Genomic DNA, 14,637 nt, shown 5'->3' on the forward strand with positions numbered 1-14,637 from the left:
CCCGACGGAGCCAAAGTAGCCTCCCTATCCTAACGCTGCCTCCATGCCCAATCCCTCCAAAGCCCGTGTTCCCAAATCTCACCGTCATCACACAAACGCCAAACAAGCCTTTCCCTAATCTCCGACGACCCCCCTCCCCACCCTATTCCAACCTTCAGTCTCCAAACCCCGATCCCCCATTTTTCCCCCTTAACCCCCATCTTCGAGACCCACGGGATGGACTTTTTTTTTTTTTAAAAAAGGGTCCTTCCCATCCCGAGCCAGACCACCCGAGCTCCCTTAATTCATCCATTCCCCCTCGCCGCTTCCCAAGTCGCCTCTCTCCCCTTCCCTCTCAGCCTTCCTTAAGCAACACGAGCTTCCCCCTCTCCTGCCCTCACGTCGGGGGGAAATGCGCCCTTTTGATCTCCAAACCAGACCCTCCCCAAGCCAGCCCTTCGCCACCCAGAGCGGGGGGGTGTCGGTGGATGGGGGGGGGTCGCACTGCCTCTCCAGCAGCACTGGACCAGCACCCTACCCCAGTCCTTTTCCAAAGCCCCCCCTCCCCTTTTAAACTCAGCCCCGCGCGCCCCCAAAGCGGCGGGGCACCTGGAGGCGCGCGATCCAGCAGCAGCAGCGCCCGAGGGGGCGGGCAGGAGGGTGCCCCCCCCCAAGCAGCTCCGCGGGGAGTTCCACGGGCGCCTCTTGGCGTACCTTTCCCCCTCTTGATCCGACGGGAGCAGCTCCAGGCGCTGGGTTCCTCTCGTTCTCTCCGCGGCACGCGCGCCCTCTGCGCCTGGCGGAGAAGCCTCCCTCCGGCGAGAGCGAGAGAGAGAGAAGAGAGAGGTCGTCCCGGCTTCTCCCGCCAGCCAAAGGGAAGCCGCTGCCGAAGCAGCCGGCGGCCAGGGCGGCCACGCCCCTCGGCCGGCAGGAGGGGTGGGCGCTGCGGAGACGCCCGGACCCCGCGCCTCGGCGTCAAAGGCGAACCGGTGGGGAGCGCCGCCCAGCGGCTGAGGCGGGCGCGGGGGGAAGTTTGCATCATTCATTCATTCATTCATTCATTGGACTCCATAGTCCTTGTCACCCGAAGGTTTCTTCTTCTTTTCGTATATAATTTTTATTAAGTTTTCTGTTTAAAATACTCATTCCACATCCTTAAGATATCAGTGACTTCCCTTCTCTTTCCGTGGTTCGTTTTACATATCATAAATCCCTGCGTATTTTACAAAAACCATTCAGCATTCCCTTATATTGCATCCATCAAAACTTGTTTACACTGTTGAATTTACTGTATCTCAATGCTGCCAGCGTTCTCAGCTGTACACAATCATTTCCCATATATTCCATAAACGTTTTCCAATCTTCTTCAAACATATGTTCTTCTTGTTCTCTGATTCTATATGCTTAAGTCTGCGAGGTGTGCATATTCTGTCAACACCCAAAGGTTTCCATGCGACTTAGAATCATAGCATCGTACAGCTGGAAGGAACACCCCAGGGTCATCTAGTCTAACCCCCTGCAATGCAGAAATCTCAACTAAATCATGCATGGCAGCTGGCCATCCAACCTCTGCTTAAAATCCTCCAGGGAAGGAGATTGCTCAACCTCCCGAGGGGGACCGTTCCACTGTCCAACAGCTCTTACCCTCAGAAAGTATTTCCTGATGTTTAGTTGGAATCTCCTTTCTTGTAACTTAAAGCTGTTGATTCGAGTCCTGCCCTCCAGAGCACACATACATACACAAACACATGCATACCATAATATGGTATCTCCCTCTAAATTTCCTCATGCTGGGAGATGCCGAGGCTCAGGAAACACAACTGTTTGCATTCAGGAGTCCTGCTCATATAATCTCATTAGTAGTTTCTCAATAGGTCATGGGAGGAAATGCACTCTGCACCTGCTCAGAGGTGCTCTCACCTCTTCATCTTTCCCACATTTTGTCCAGGCACTGATGGACACCTGGGCCCACAGCTGCAAACTTGAATAAAATATTGCGGGGAGCCCAGGGAAGCCCCACCCTGCACAACTGATCACAACATGTGGCACACACCCATTGGAATCTCAATGCTGATCAACTGGGCAGCTACCTCAGATATTTTATTTTGGGGGCTGAAGGGACCTTGGCCCCTAGGAGTTGGCTGCTATACTGGGGCTGAACGCTTTGCCCGGACAAATTTAAGCCTTCTGGAAAGAGAGGAAATCTCAGGAAACTCACAATAAGATTGTAGTCTAGTTTTACGAGATCCAGGATGGCTGCACTTTTGTTTACAGTGCAGAGGTGTACCTAGGCTCCTTTGCGCCCTTGACAAGGAAGTATACGACCACTTCCCTGGACCGAGGGAGTGTGCAGACCAGCGGGCAGGCTCCTAGCCACTCTGAGCCAAATTGGTGAGGCACATTGTGCCCTCCCCACAGGACCTCCATCCTTGGCGGAGGCCAACCTGGCCTACATGTAGGCCCCTGTTCCAGTGTCTATGGGAAAGGCTCCAAAATGTATTTTAAGAATCCGTGACCAAGAAAAAGAGACGGTGGAAGAAGACTGGAAGAAATTTAAAGTATATCTCAAGAACTGTTGTAAAATTAATGAGTGCTAAAATGTCAAGGAAAGGAAAAAATATAGAATTACAGCTGTAATTGACTAAGTATGAGAAGAAGCTAAAAAAAAGAAAATGAGCAATTAGTTAATTGGAGTGAGGGGTTGTTGAAGAAATTTTAAAACAGGGATGCAGAAAAGGGGAGGTAAAGGGAAGTCTGGGAAGTAAGGTTTATGAAAAAGAGGTTTTGAAATTATACATGTCTATATGTTTTGTTTGTCTATGTATTGTGCGTTGTTTTGTTTTTTAATTTGTGTTGGAAAATCAATAAAAAATTATTATAAAAAAACAAACAAAATGTATTTTAAGGCAAGGTGGCTACTTTCTTGGCTGCTGCTCTACAGACTCACTTCAAATGGCAGCCTCTGAGAGAATAATTGTACTTTTCTTTCTGACAAGGAGGGCATCCAGAAGAACCATGTATTCTGAGATCAAACCTCCGACTAAGGGCTCTGACTAAGAGCAGTGGCTAAGAGCAGTGGACTCATAATCTGGTGAACCGGGCTCGATTCTCTGCTCCTCCACATGCAGCTGCTGAGTGACCTTGGGCTAGTTCACACTTCCCTGAAGTTTGTTGTGGGGGAGGGAGGGAAAGGAGATTGTTGGCCGCTTTGAGACTCCTTAGGGTAGTGATAAAGTGGGATAGCAAATCAAAAACTCTTCTTCTCTTCTTCTCTTCTCAGAACACTTCCTTTTCCTCCGCGTCGGTCTAGTTAACATCTTAAGTGTCTATGCTTCCACCATGTACATCCAGCTCCCCTTGCTTTTATCAGATCCCTACATTTCTGGATGCTGGCCACTTCAACCTGCACGTTGTGTTAAAGAGATGGCCTGTATCTTAGGAATCACACAGGGAGGGGCTGGATCTAGATTAGGTACCCAGCAAGTACAATAGGGTACCCTTTGCTGCTTGACCCACGCTGGTGAAAATTGCTCCCACCCAACTATTTATTTATTTAGAAGCATTTCTACGTTGCTTAATGTTTTTTAAATCCCTAGCAGCACACAGAATGAATATAAAAACAAGAAAACAGTACAGTGGTACCTTGGTAGTCGAACGGCTTGGCTCCTGAACAAATCGGCTCCCGAACGCCGCAAACCCGGTAGTGAGTGTTCTGGTTTGCGAAGGTTTTTTGGAAGCCAAACATCCGACGCAGCTTCCGATTGGCTGCAGGAAGCTCCTGCAGCCAATCGGAAGCTGCAGTGCATTGGTTTTCAAACCGTTTTGGGAGTCAAACAGAATGGATTACATTCGAGAACCAAGGTACCGCTGTACGATAAAAAGTGTAAAACAGCTTGACAAGTAAATATAGGAATTCGGGACTAACTGGTGCCTAGGAAGGCCTGAGCATGAAGGTACATTTTGGCAAGTTGTCTGAAGCAACTGATAGATGATACTTCACCTATGGCAGAGGGAAGGGCATACCACACTTCAGGAGCAAGGACAGAAACTTCCTATTTTCAGGTCACCACCCCATGTTACTCTGTAGGGTGTGATGCTACAAGTTAAATTTCCCCCATGACCTAAGTGACCTTAGCTCTTAACAATGGTAGGCAGCCTTTCAGGCAACCTGGTCATTTGTTGTCATTTGCCACAGAAGAGAAGCTAATATTGGTGCCACTTTTGTTGTAAAGGTGAGCAAGAGTACTTGTTGACCTGCCCTGAGCATTTTACAGCCGGACGTTTTGGAGACTATCACTTTTAGTTCACCAAGCCTACTCCAATATATTCAGCAGGCAGCCAAAAGGAAATTTTGTTCTGAAAACGGAATGCCTCATGCACATGGAGGGAAATTTTGTGAATAAAATCTACGACCCTGGCTGAGAAATACACCTCTATTGTAGCACTTCCAGCAAATCCACTCCTCCCTTACACGGGCATCGGGCAGCATCCCATAACATTCTGAAGCATGCTGGAAGGCTGCCACTGTTTTTTATGGGCAGCGGTGCCATGTCTTGAACAGCTGCCAACAGGCAGTAATAATTAAAGGGTGGCACTTTGGTGGCAAGAAGATGGAAGTTTCAGCAAGGAGAACCCCAGCTTCTTGAACTGATTCCTGCCTGCTATGTAGCTTGTTCAGAGCAAAAAACTCCTGGTTCCTGCATTAATGCTGCAGCTCTATGTGGGTCCAACCACAAGGTCTTGTGGTATTAGGCAAATCTAAGCATGTTTATTTCAACAGCTAGAGGCTTGCCTAACTTTGCATAGGATTGGGCTATAAAGTACAGTGGTACCTCAGGTTATGTACTTAATTCATTCTGGAGGTCCGTTCTTAACCTGAAACTGTTCTTAACCTGAAGCACCACTTTAGCTAATGGGGCCTCCCGCCGCTGCCACACGATTTCTGTTCTCATCCTGAAGCAAAGTTCTTAACCTGAAGAACGTGAGCGGGGGCTGGAGAAGAGGCTGGATATTGCGAATTAAGAAGAAGGGGGAAGAAGAAAGAATGGGATCCATCTTGGGCAGACCGGCTGAAGGCTGGCTGGGAGAGATGTCTTGGACTCCACGGCTGCACTGCTGTGGGGGACAAGCCCTTCTTGAAATAACCATGCTGTAAGATCTGGACTCCCTCCATGCAGACTAAAGGTGTAAATAGGCGAATAAACCATATTCCTTAAACCTACAACAATCTCTGTTGTGTCTCAATTCTCCAAAGGAACACAGATCCTGACTGAAATCCCTTGGAACCTTGCATAGAGTGGGGATGGCACCCAACTTTTGTAAGACTATTTACATGGAAGGAAGCCTCGTTGACATCAGTGGGAGTTACATTTAAATAGATGTACTTAAGACCAAGCAGTTAGTCTACTCTAATTGAACTCTATAACTTGAACTCTATAACTTTCCATCATGATGTGGAAAAGTTTGTATTGCACAAAGGTTGCAAGCCTACGCAAGCGTGGGTGGACAAACCCCGTAACATAATTATGGGAGTTGAAAAAGGCGATGAGTGCATCCTACCAACTTTAGAAGTCAGGTGTGTGTGTGTGTTCACTCCCACCTAGCCTTGACTTTTGATGTTAACAAAATTTTAACCTATGATTATGGAACCATACTATTAGATGGTTTGAAGTATTTGGTTTGAAGCTCCCCACAAACTGAGCAGCTGATACTTCAAACATGGGTTTCTTACTTAACTTTAACTATGAAAAATTAGGGATCCCCTCCAAACCAGTGCCAAACTGTTGCAGTTGTTTTTGCAGCAAAAACCCTGTGGAAGACACCCTGAATTTCAGACTAAGCTAGTTTTAGAATTTAATTAAGGCTGGTGTGTTAAAACTGGTTGTTAGACCCATGTATGTTAACACATGGGTCTAACAACCAGTTTTAACACAGCAGCCTTAATTAAATTCTAAAACTAGCTTAATCCATCTTAACGTGTATTAGACACTTATAAATCCCAAGAAATTAACATGTGTTAAGACAGGTTTCCTCAACCTTGGCCCTCCAGATGTTTTTGGCCTACAACTCCCATAATCCCTAGCTAGCAGGACCAGTGGTCAGGGATGATGGGAACTGTAGTCTCAAAACATCTGGAGGGCCAAGGTTGAGGAAGCCTGTGTTAAGAACTAATTAAGCCAGGCTGGCATCCTGCATGAGGTAACTGAGCCATTAGAACACAAAGCATCAAAGGAATTCAGTGTGAGGCTACAAATAGGTGAGGCCCCTTTCACTCTACAGACAAAGAGAAGCCATGGGTTTTAGAATAGTTGAGTGTTATGAGTTATGCAACAGAGAAGGAAGTAACGGGCTGGAGAGAGAGAATCAGAGAGCCATGGATAGGGTCTGTTTGAATCCAATGCTACTCTTATTGAGAAAGGCAGAACCTCTTGAGGTATAAATGCTGTGGATCCCTCCATCCTAGGCTTAGGTTATATATCATAAAGACACCAGTCTCTGCTGTTCCTCATTGTCGAAAATGAAACACAGACCCTCAGGGTCCCTTTCAACATGATTCTATGTGACTGCCAATGAATACTTAGAATTTCATACAAACTCGCCACACAAATGCAATCTCGTGATCCACTGCAACAAGCGTTGGCATGTTGAGCTGACCTACGACAATATTACAATGCATCAGGCTGATGAAGCTGCATTGGAAACAGTTACTACAGATACAGCAGTGCCTTGTCATTCCAAGTTGTTATGAGGTATGAATGGGGCAGAAATGGGATATAACATGATGAGATGTAGGGGCTAGAATTTAAGGAATTCAGCCAATCTATCCTAATAAAGGAAATATGACTTTATTGACACTGGATTTCACGATCCTTGGCCAAGGTGGCTATTTGAGTTTTAGCCAGAAAGTCATTCGAAGGAGCAATGTAATTATGAGAAGATTAAACTGTTGGGGAAGTGGAACAACCTTCCTTGGTGAATTAATAACTTTGAAACAATGCCTTGCTTTGCTTCCACAATGTACTTTTAGCCCATGGAATGCTAGCTTCCTCGCCATTATTCTTTCTGACACTCTGGTACATTTGCCAACATTGGCGCTTGTATTGTGCAGCTAAGGGCCTTTCCAGAGATTTGAAGTGACTGGAAGATTCAGATTTGATTGGTGGAAGGTCAGCATTGTCCCAGAGAACTATCCAGTGGTGGATGGGGGGGGGGCTGAAGGTCGAACCAATTGGAAGTTAATTTTTCTGAGAAGGCAACCAGCTCAGTGCTATCAGGGTTAAATGACTGCATTTAATGTTCTTTACAGACAGTAGCTGAGTGTGTTTTTTTGAGTCCTGGGCAGAGGGAACACTGGCTCTTTACAGTGATGTCAGAATCTGTTTTTATTATAATATTTTTACAGGATATCCCAGTTGAGCTAGATAGCATGTTTACAATGAAGCCTTGTCCAAGGACAGCTTAACACTATTATACAATACATACAGCAGTACAAAGCAGTTACAGTACAAGCTACCAGCATGTTGTAAATCATGTCAAAGCTTCATGTTACACCTGATTAACTAGCTGGCTGTAATGTTAGCAAACGATCCAAGAACATTTGCTTCGCTGTTGCAAAGGGTGCTGGCAGGATGAATATTGTCTGGTTGTCAGTTCATATGAGAGAGAGAGACTTTGCTTTTCAGCATTTACTTCATACAGACTCTTAAGGATATACACAACACACCCACCTCAGATGGAAATGGCCTCTTCTGAGATAGATTGGCTTCCCCACGGATGATTCATTGGCTGCATCAAGTTCCAGACATCTTTGCCTTCCTCCAGCATCACTGAGGCCTTAAATATTATATAAAACTTGCTGCTGACAAAGGTGCAGAAAAAGACAATCAAAATGATCAAGGAGTTGGAACACTTTCCATATGAATAGAGGGTGAAGTTTCAAGGGCGGAAGAAGACCGGAAGGGATATAAATGATATAAAATAGGGGATATAAAATACAAATGCTACTCCAAGAGTGCATTGAGCAAAGCTTTCCCCCACCCCCTCTGTCATAGTACTAGAGGTTGGGTTCACCCAATGAAATTGATAGATCTGTGGTTAACAGAATACAACACCTCTTCAATTAAAATGCAGTTTGGAGATTAAAATCTACCTCCATGTGGGGGAATGAAGTCAGGGGAATCAGTTAAACTTAGCATGATCAAGAGCTCTATTTAAAACAATTTTGCAAGATTACAGTAGAGGAAATTGGTAGGCAATTTAAACTTAGGAAAGGCATGACATCACAAAGACAAAATTGCTGTTAGCACTTGGATGTGCCCCTCATCCTGAATCTCATATGAATCACAGCTGAGTGATACTTGGGCAGGCTGGGGCATGTGCTGCTGAGTGCAGTGCTACCAGCTATGTGGCATAAGCGATGTGCAATGTTTCCGGGTCATGCTTTTGGATTGCTCTGTTACAGAGACGGTGCCTACTGTCATTTTGATCTTTTAAAAATGAAAGGTCCAGCACATATTCTGCTACCTTTACTGGGAGGAGACCTTGATGCCATTAGCACAGGACCCTGAAAAAGTCCATGAATCCCCACCAACAAGAAGACCTTTAAGTCCAGAGTCTTAACACTGCACACCTGCCCTATTAATAGGAAGCCCTGGGCAAGCAGCTTAAAAGCTCGCCAGGGGCACCAACTGGCAATCTAGGAGCTTAAACCACATAGTTAATTCCAGTGTTGCTGCCCCTCCAAAGTTGCAAGCAGCAAGAGATGCAAAATTGCTCCTGCTGCTGCTTCTTTTGTTGAGATCTCTGTGTTACAAAATTATTCAACAGGCCAGCAATGACAGCTGGGAAAATGAAGTAATCATTGAAGTTGCTGACTTCAGTGAAACCCTTTTATGTCATTCCCATTTGAATATGAGCAAAGGTGAATTGCAGTATCACAGGAAGGCTCGAGAGCAAACACGACAGCTGCTAAAAGCTCCTCAAGCGGACTATATGGAACTGGCTGAGATGACTGGCAGAATCCAAGACCAAGGAGAAGAGTTGGTGGAAGAAGAGTGGAAGAAATTTAAAGTTTATCTTCAGAAATATTGTAAAATTAAGGAATGTTAGAAAGATGTTGGGGGCGGGAAATTAAGTGGTTTTAGTAGAAAGGATATAAAGGATTAAGCAAAAATGAATTGGTGAAAGAGAGAAGGTAAAATTATAATATGTTAAGATAAATTTTTAGGATAAAAACAAAGTTGGAAGGATTTGCTGGAATATTTAATTGAACTGGAATACAAAAATGGGAGGTGTGAGGAAGTCAAGGAAATAAGTGAATGTAAATAAGTGACTTAAAGGTTTGATTTGTTTTTTTATGTATTTCTTTTTTTCTTTTTTTTTGAAGATGTGTGCTGTTTTTTCTTTTTCCTTTTTGATTGTCTTTTTTTCTTTTCCTTTTTGTAACCTTTAAAATCTTAATAAAAATTTATTTTAAAAAAAAAAAGCTCCTCAAGCGATATCTTGTGAAACCCAAGGTGAAGATAGTGTTAAGACATTTCATAATATCAGCCAGGTGAGTGATTAAGCAAGTAGTCAATTAATTTCAAGGGCGTGCTGCCATCACTGACTTCATCAGCTTCAGAAGCCTTGATCTGGGGCTGTCTGCTTTCTTTTCCTTGAAGGCTTCTGTACCTTAAACACCTGTGCAGAAAATGAGCAGAAAATCAGCAGGTGAAGCATTTCACAATGTGAAGCATTTCACATTGGCTATCAGAGTCTATATATGTTGCTGAAGTGACAAGTGAGCAGCCTTTCTTTCACTTCATCCCATCTCACCACAGTAGCACAAGTGCAGTAGCTCATGGCAAAGAGCAAGAATGTGGGCCCTTCCCATTGGATCACTTAAAATGAATGGCAAGCACCACCACAGTTGTTACAGTGCACCAGGTGCTGCCAAGCTTTCACATGTTAGCAGTGGCGTAGTGTGGGGGGTGCAGGGGGGGCCAGCCGCACCGGGCGCAACATCTGGGGGGGCGCGCTCGCCGCCTCTGGAGTCGCCGAAGAGCCTCGGGCGCAGGCTGTAGCAGAGCCCCATGTCTCGCGGAACCGACGAGCTGTGCGCGCATCCGGGCTGAAGGCGTCTGGCAGACAGCGGCTCTCAGCGCTCGCCGCGGTCCCCGCACGTCAGGACCATGGAGGGCGCGCCACGCAGCCCCTCCTCACAGCCCCGCTGCCACCGCCGCTGCTGCAGCTGCTGGGCCATGTTGCATTTTCCTCGCCTCTCTGCCCTCCTCCGAGCAAGCGGCGTCGTTTGGGCGGCAGCGCCAGCGGCAACTCGCCTCAGATCACCTGACACGGACCCGCCGCCACCGCCGTGGCTACCTTACCGTAAATACCCCAGCCCAAGCAGCAGCAAGAAGAAGCTGGCAGCGGTGGCAGGTTAGGGGTTAGGGGCGCAAACTACTTGCCTTGTCCCAGGTTAGGGGGCGCAAATTACTTGCCTTGCCCCGGGTGCTGACAACCCACGCTACGCCGCTGCATGTTAGCACAGCAACACCTGAGGGAATCAGCACCTGCACTACTTCGAGTAATGCAAGGACTGATGTATGCAGGCAGCAGAAGTGGGAGATGGCGCAGTTCTGAGAGAGTAGAATGAAACTGCTAATTTAGACCAAAGGTGGAGGTTAGGGGATAGCAGTTTCTAATGCTTCGCCGTAGATATACATTCAACAGCAAAAAGCCTTTTCCACACAACTGTAAACCTGTAATAAAAGGGCTAGCATATTTCTCATTGACATGTTACTTTTCCACTCACAGGGATTTTTTAATTCTTTAAACAACACAGCGCTCACAAAGCAGTTTCAACTGTCTTTCAGTCTGAAATGGTCCAGTCCTTAAGAATGCCATTGGCGTCAGTATGGAATAATAGTGCTATGAGACCTCTGCTGGTAGTTTGTATTCACAGCAATCTCAATTTGAACAGCTAGAGAGGTGTGTGTTTGTGTGTGTGTGTTTAATCAATCAGAAGTAAAGGTGGGTGAATATTCTATTTCTAGTCAGTGTTATGTGCTCATTAATAAGGCCATTCAAATACTTTTCTACATTAATTATACACACACACACACACACACACACACACACAGTCGTACCTTGGAAGTCGAACAGAATCTGTTCTGGAAGTCCGTTCAACTTCCAAAACGTTCAGAAACCGAAGCGCAGCTTCTGACTGACTGCAGCACTCAAGGACTAGGTAAGTTATTATTATTTATAGCCTCAAAAGGTGTTTTTCAAAAATATAGTTGATATTTTTACTTAACTTTCAATTCGTTTTTTCAAATACAGCATGTAGCAATATTTTAAACTATGTCTATTTATATATATATATAAGATTTTGTTTTTATGCCAAACATTTCTTATCTACACAGAGCAGAGGAAGCCCAAGGTCAAAACACATTTGGGTTCTTTGATACTTTGTGAGCTATATCTGTTCATATCACTGATCTTTTGTCAATATACTCTGTAGGTGTTTGGATTCTTTTGCTTTGGGGAGAGAGAGAGAGAGAGAGAGAGAGAGAGAGAGAGATTTCCATTCTCATTAGATTCCATAAAATCATTTTTACATATCAAATATATTTTATGATAACTTGTAACAGTTAATTTTTAGATCCTTTTTTTAAGGACATGTATGTGGACAGAGACAAATGGATATACATAGCAAGGCTGAAGTATGAACCCCCATATATTGTATCTTCTCATAACCTATGGCAAAGTTTTGTGTCTTAAAACACACAATACTTTGCTGTTGGTTTGGAGGGAATGTGGCAATCATGGTTTGTTGGAGGTATAAACCAGGAACTTTGATTGGATACATCAATACACACTCGTGGACAGCAGCACAAAATTCGGAGTTTGTGGCACAAAAGTCCCAGGAAAGGTTTTGAAGTGATATTAGATGTCAGGATCATGATGTACATGATAAGAGGCTTCAGAATCCTGTATAGAGCTGGTCATGTACTAGACAGCCAGCAGAGGATATCGTTCAACCACTTGATATTTGATTGAATAAAGACAAACACCACAGACAACAGAACCACTGCTGTCGCAACCTTGGTAATATTATAGCAATGGGGGCGGGGGAGGTGAACTAGATTACCCTTGCGGTCCCTTCCAACTCTACAATTACATGATTCTGTAAGAAAGGCAACAATAACAGGAAGAATTAAAGGAATTATTGGAAACTCAAGGCAGTAGAGATATAAGATGATCAGAGCACCACTGAACTTGAAGCATGGGAAGCCCCAATAAAAGTTTATAATTTGGCAGAATATTTGGACTATATGATATGTATTTGTATAATTTCGAACATTTAATGTGATTGGATTGAATTGTTAAAATGGAAAATTTAATAAAAAATATTTAAAATAAAAATATAAATACATGATTCTATAGTTCTATGATTCTCTGTGTGGCTCAAGTTTAGGTCTGAGAGGGATGTGTCAAGATGGCTGAAGCGATAAGAAGGTTCCTATAATTCCTACAGTCATAGCCAGGGCCAGCCCACACATGAAGCAAGGTGAGGTGACTGCCTCAGGTGACAGGATCCACAGGGGCAGCAGATCCTGGTGTAGATCTTTATACCTCTTTTGCTCCTGATGTAGATCTTCATTTACCCCTTCTTCCCTGAGGGCAAGGGAGGAGGTTTGCCTGTGCCAAAATGTCTTGGACCGGCTCTGGTCACAGCCATGCTTGTAAATTTGCAGCTAGCATCATGCTGTAGTCCATGGGTAGGCAAACTAAGGCCCGGGGGCTGGATCCAGCCCAAACACCTTCTAAATCCGGCCCACAGACGGTCCGGGAATCAGCGTGTTTTTACATGAGTAGAATGTGTGCTTTTATGTAAAATGCATCTCTGGGTTATTTGTGGGGCACAGGAATTCGTTCATTCCCCCCCCCCCAAAAAAAATATAGTCCGGCCCCCCACAAGGTCTGAAGGATGGTGGACCGGCCCCCAGCTGAAAAAGTTTGCTGACCGCTGTGACCCTTTTCCAGTGCAGCATTTTGGATTGACCCTGCATGTCTGTGTCAAACACAACTTTTACTATCAAGATCACATGTGCCCCTTACCTAGTCATCTGGCACGGTAAGAATTGCCTCCAAGCAACCAGGCAGAAAAACCTATAGAAACAACAAAGCCAGTTCATTCTCTCTCTTTCTCCAAATTTCCCCACCCCCCCTTTTTTTTAGGCTGTCAATGTTCCACAGATGATTAACGTAGGTTTCTGTGGTCTGGCAAGCTAGAAAACATTTTTTGTTGTTGTTACTTTCATGGACTTATCTGCAAAGCTGATCTATCAAGGTTGGGTGACTTTGTGGCATTTGAATATAGACTGCATTCTTAATCAAGACTTATATTGGCTTATATCTTGATCAGGTTCCTAAATTAAATGGGCTTAGATTTTCAAATGTTTCATGCCAGGCAGAAAGAACCTTGGCAAGAGGTTTTTCTCCTAAGACAAGGGGGCCCCATTGATTTATAGTAGAAAAACAATTCTCAAAGTCATAAAAAGGGAGAATTACATATGCTGCCCTTGCAGACTGAGAAAACACAATTAAAGGCAAGGGTAAATAGTAAAATAATACCAATGTGCCTCCCAGTAAAATGAGCCAGATCTTCTTTCCAAGGTTAAAAAGGCCAAGAGCAATGGAGAGGCATCTAGCTGGCAGAAAAAGAGAGCATTTTAAAGAAATCTTTAAAAGCTGTTTCTTTTTCTTAAACTGAGAGAGTTAAAAAGGTTAAATGTTGGGAAAGGCAACTGGCTTGGCTGGAGAAGAAGCATCTAGCTGGCTGGGAAAGGAGGGGGAAAGGGGGGAGGTGTAAACTGAAGAGGCTTCTTTTTAAAAGCTGTTTTTTACTGAGTTCCTTTTTACTTTACAAAGGCTTTATTCTTTTAAAAGGCTACCTATGATAAGTGAATGAAATATATTAGCTTAAATATATTGGCTTAAATGTAATTATGCAAAGGATTTAAGGAATGCTAGATTCTTATTTCATATGGTTGTAAGAGTTGTATTTATCCTGAAATTAAGTCAGCCACCAGCCTAGCCCCCCTGCTAGACAGAAGACGCCATCCAAGCACTCTCGATAAATATGGTTGTCAGGCATTTGTTTAGAAACTTTCAAATGAAGGAAATCTTTCAATATTGATGTGAAACTCGAGATCCTTGACATCTGTTGAACATAAAAATGTAAGATTAAACATTTGTTTTAGAAGGCAATAGGGCAAGGAGGGCAAAGAGGTGAGCTGGTAATTAAGATTCCATGTAAGATATATTATTACTTATTTGTCATTTATATATAGCTCTTTGTCTCCCTTATAAGGGCAAGGAAGTGGGTGTATCTTTTGTGATTGGTTCTACCAAACAGCCAATAGGAATTTCAACCAGGCTGATTGGACAGAGGCAGCCACAGGAGGAGCAAAGGGGGCTGGATTAAGGGAATATAAGTGCTGGCCAGGATGGCAAGAGGCCAGGCCAGAGCTTGGTAACCATATACCACTGAGCCTCTCATTTATTTGTCTGACAAATAAATTATTATTTTAATTTCTCTATTGCTGCGTTGAATATTTCATTCCAGCTAAGCGTTAACCACAAGCAGGGTGCTACATTTTATGGTGCCAC

At 44.3% G+C, this 14,637-nt stretch overlaps 1 protein-coding gene across 6 annotated transcripts in view; it reads right to left on the reverse strand.

Moving 5' to 3' along the window:
- The window catches only part of MYO1B (myosin IB), a 155,173-nt gene extending 146,234 nt beyond the window's left edge, over window positions 1–8,939 (reverse strand). For 2 of the 6 annotated variants that reach the window (XM_083705427.1, XM_083705424.1), the window contains exon 1: window positions 694–900. The gene's annotated coding sequence lies outside the window, so the exon portion shown is untranslated. Of the gene's footprint in view, window positions 1–588; window positions 931–7,706 lie in introns of those variants that run through there. The other 4 variants (XM_083705425.1, XM_083705428.1, XM_083705429.1 and 1 more) reach the window with 4 other exon arrangements.
- Between the last annotated feature and the right edge of the window lie 5,698 nt (window positions 8,940–14,637).

This window comes from Podarcis gaigeae (genome assembly GCF_964106915.1).
Source record: "Podarcis gaigeae genome assembly, chromosome: 1".
Classification (NCBI taxonomy): domain Eukaryota; kingdom Metazoa; phylum Chordata; class Lepidosauria; order Squamata; family Lacertidae; genus Podarcis; species Podarcis gaigeae.